Raw genomic sequence first — 4,548 nt, forward strand, 5'->3', positions numbered from 1 at the left:
ATCAGTAAGAAAATTAGTGCTGGGGAATAAATCACTGTAGGTCACTGAATGATAGGTTTAGGGATATAATTTGAAATGGGGGAAAAAGTAAAAAATATTTCAAGTACTAAAATGAAAGTGATAAACAAAGAAAGAGTAACAGGTAAATGCTGAGAGCAAGAGATTATGAAAGCCTGGTGGTGGTGGTAGTTGTGGTGGAGGTGGTGGTGGTGGTGGTGGTGGTGGTGGAGGTGGTGGTGGTGGTGGTGGTAGTGGTGGTGGTGGTGGTGATAGAGGCGGCAGCACACGCCTTTAATCCCAGAACTCGTGAGACAGAGAGGCTCACAGATCTCTGAGTATGAGGCCAGCCTGGTCTACAGAGTGAGTTTCAGGACAGCCAGGGCTACACAGAGAAACCCTGTCTCCACCCCTCCCCCCCCAAAAAGGAGATTATGAGACAGTCCTGTTAGACTGCATCTGGTCAGGGAGCAAAATACATTGAAACTTCTGTGCAGCTGGAGTTTTCTCTCCAGGTCCCACCAAGCCCCGGCAGTCCCTTAGCCCACTTATAAAATAAACATACAGTCTACGGCCATACCACCCTGAATGCGCCCGATCTTGTCTGATGTTGGAAGCTAAGCAGGGTCAGGCCTGGTTAGTACTTGGATGGGAGACCACCTGGGAATACCGGGTGCTGTAGGCTTAAAATTAAAAAAAAAAAAATTAAAAAAAAAATAAACATACAGACGCTTATATTATTTAAACTGCTTGGCCATTAGCTCAGGCCTGTCATTGTCTAGCTCTTACTCTTATATTTAGCCCATTTCTATAAATCTATACCTTGCCATGTGGCTTGTGGCTTACCGGCATCTTCACATGCTGCTTGTCATGGCGGTGGCTGGCAGTGTCTCTCTGCCTCAGCTTTCCACTTCCCAGAATTCTCTTCTCTGCTTATCCCACCTATACTTCCTGCCTGGCTACTGGTCAATCAGCATTTTATTTATACAGAGTGATATCCACAGCACTTCCCCTTTTTTTTAAAGGAAGTTTTTAACTTTCATATAGTAAAATTACATATGACAAAACAGTTATCTAGCAAGAATTACAGTTACAATATCTAGTCTATTTATAATATCTAGTCTATTTGTATTTGGCAAAATTAAAGAAGATATCCTATCTCTCTTATATTTGTGAGTCTAAAGTTTTATATCTAACTTATCTTTTATCATAACTAAGGAAAATTATAACTATCTAGTTTTTAACTACATCAAAGACCCCAGAAGGATATACTATTACCTGAGAAACGGGAGAAGGATGTAAGCAACTTTTGGGAATCTTGCAAGAGTAGACCGAGACAGCTGGTAGCCTGGACAGTCACCTAATGTTTCTCAGCGTTGTTGGTGCATTCAAATTGGCTATAGGCCTAGAGTATCTGACAGACCATTATTAGAAGCAGGAATTCTGAAAGACCATCTTACCCTCTCTTGGCAGAGTACAGTGGTCGCTTTCCTTGTGTCCCGCTTGTCTAGAAAGGACAGCATTGCATTCGTACTGTCAGCAGTTCAAGCAAGGGCAGTTCTTTGCCCAGTAGGCCATTTTGTGCCAAGAAGACAAACTTCCAAATGGAAATGTCTTAGAAGCCCAACATTCTCTCGGGATCAAATTGGTGTTGCCAGGAGCAATTGTGTCTTTCACGTCAACAGAATTTTAAGCTATTTAAATGCCATATTCTCTAGGTCTATGAAGTGTTTGAAGATTACCTGCCCATCTGACCTATGTATCTGTAAATCTGGATAACCTAACTAACGTAACTATAGAGATGACAGGCATAGGTGACTATAAGTCTATAAGTCTTATCTACCGAAATAACCTAAGGACTAAGGCTTCATGTAAACAAGGTAAACAGTCTATAAGCAAATGTATGGTAAAGAGCGATGACCTCAAAATTGTGACAATACACAAGATATTTATAACAGAGGTAGGAATATATTGTGCAATATACAATATGACAATAATCTTAAATATATATCAATATACCGAATATCCTAAACAGCAGTAGAACATACATAAAGTATGACAGATATAAATTTTACATTTGCATCAATATACAAATATTTCAAATAAGAGTAGAAATATATGTACATTATAACAAATGTAGTTCTGTATTTGTATCAATATACAGATTATCTTAAACAGGAATATAAAAACAGTTCACATTTGTATCAACACTTCTGGAATGCAGTGATTTTGGATATAAGGCTTGAGATGGAGAGGCTCACGTGCAAACCGGGAAGAGCGTGTTCTAGAACACAAGGGAACACTGGCTTAGCCAAGAGCTAGAGCTAGGAAGGAAAGGACTTCGCTGTAAAACTTTGGGGGGGGGCAGGATGAGGATGAGCTCCTCCAGGGAGGAGGCTCACCACAGGAAGCTGAATCTGGAATGGAGACAAGTACCCAGAACGAATGAACCGCGAATGCTGGACCTAGGGGTGCAGCCCCCTGCTTGTGCATTCCCAATTCTCTTAGCCTTATTTTCCCAGAACACCTTTGCCTTGGGTGGAGGCCAGTTGTGTGTCTAGTGTGACCACCATCAGGGCTGACTTCCCCACCAGGCACAGGAAGCTCAGCACTGAGGTACCCCCTATGTTTTTGGGAACCCATGGCAAGATTTTCGTTTTACTTTCTTTTAAAAATCAGGAGGAAGGCCAGGCGGTGGTGGCGCATGCCTTTAATCCCAGCGCAAGGGAAGCAGAGCCAGGCGGGTCTCTGTGAGTTCAAGGCCAGCCTTGGCTACAGAGCGAGATCCAGGACAGGCACGAAAACTACACAGAGAAACCCTGTCTCAAAAAACCAAAATAAATAAATAAATAAATCAGGAGGAAGAAAAGACAATAAATATGTAAGCACAAATCCAATCCAGATTTTACATGTTTATATGCATATGTATGTGTATATATATATTAAATATATGTATTACATTTTACGCTGGTGCGGCTGTAAAATATGACTGCCAGTGTATTTGTGGAAGATAGATCTCAAGAAGGCAAAAGCTAAGTGAATCCCTCACCAGTTAAGACAAAAGGTAAGGCCTGGAATGCAGCAAGCAAAGACATAACCTCGGGAAGAAGTAGAGAAAGCCACAGATCTAGGACCCTCCCTGGGTTTGAGAAAGAAATCCATCTTCTGAGGACAAAGACGTTCCTGTCCCCTTGTCCCATCCAAGCAACAAGGCAACTCATAGTCTGTGCACATTCACAGTGATTACATTTGGGGGACCATATGAAACACCAAAGGCCCAAGTACTTTTTAAAAAATTGTGTGGCTGCTGTTGTTATTGTTGTTGCTGGTGTGTGTGTGTTTATGTCGATGTGTGTGTTTATGCTGATGTGTGTGTTTATGTCAATGTGTGTGTGCATGTTGATGTGTGTTTGTGTGTACACCGAGAAGTGCATGGAGAGGTCAAAGGGCAACTTCGGGGAGTGGACTCTATTTTTTTACCCTGATGGTCCTTCCAAGGATGGAACTCAGGTCACCAGGCTTGCAAGACAAGCGTCTTTACCAACGGAGCCTTCTCACCAACCTCCCCAGATGCTTTAACATTCACATTTGTGTCTGTGTGGTCAAGTTCTGCCTTGTTTTCCGTCTAGTGTCTGGCCCACGGGTGGTGCTTTCTTTCAGTGGCTTAAAGACATACAGTATCCACTCCCACTAAAATCACAACTATGAAAGAAAGGAATTTCCATGCGGCATCCAATAACCCATGCATCTAACTTATGAAATATTAAGATCAATTGAGGGTAGGTCCCATCGCTGAAATCTTTCAAAATGAGTAAAATAGTAAAGGAGGTAGCTCTTCCTCTTCCTTTGCGGTAAGCACAGTTCCTTGGGGTTTATAAATACACTTTATCAAATCCCTCTGCGCAAGTCATCTTGAGTCGCACCCCCCACCCCACCCCAGCCCTGCACCATGAGAGAATGAATAAATGAATATCTAGCAGAGCCCACACAATACCCACAAGATAATCGGCATTCTGAAAGTGTCTGAAGATATCATGTATGATAGACACCAGAGAGTGGCCCTGCACATATTATCCCTGAATTACTGGTTTGCTGAAAGGGACAGACAACACAAACAGATCACAGAAGGATGCAACAGATAAATTCACCAAACAGGGTCAGCATGATTAGTAGATGTCAGACATGATACTCCCCTGTCCCTTCTGATTTATGCAAGACACAGTGGCTGCTTTCTTTGTTTCTCAGTCCTGATATGTCCTGGCTCCCCTTGTTCACTTACAAATGGCCGCACTATTTACTGAAGGCTGTGTGTCTGTTGCTGAAGGAGGGAGGGACACACACAGTGACCAATATCAGAAGCCCCGGACCCAAGCCCTGTGCAGTTCCAGCATCCTAAGGGAGTAACAGCCACCAAGGAGGGATCTCCAAGTGGCGTTTCTGCCAGGCCACCTTGCAGAGGCCTGGCGATCAGAAGGGAACACTAAGGAAGCCTCCCAAGGCCAGCCACCAATGAAAATGACAGTTCAGATCCACCAACACCCAGCAAAAGCT

At 43.1% G+C, this 4,548-nt stretch overlaps 1 non-coding gene across 1 annotated transcript; it reads left to right on the top strand.

The window, feature by feature from the left end:
- The first annotated feature begins 563 nt into the window (after positions 1–563).
- On the top strand, positions 564–682 carry LOC114687122. The gene has a single exon (XR_003733647.1). It is a non-coding gene; the product is annotated as a 5S ribosomal RNA (ribosomal RNA).
- Positions 683–4,548: the final 3,866 nt, after the last annotated feature.

The sequence above is a fragment of the Peromyscus leucopus genome, chromosome 8a (genome assembly GCF_004664715.2).
Source record: "Peromyscus leucopus breed LL Stock chromosome 8a, UCI_PerLeu_2.1, whole genome shotgun sequence".
Taxonomy (NCBI): Eukaryota; Metazoa; Chordata; class Mammalia; order Rodentia; family Cricetidae; genus Peromyscus; species Peromyscus leucopus.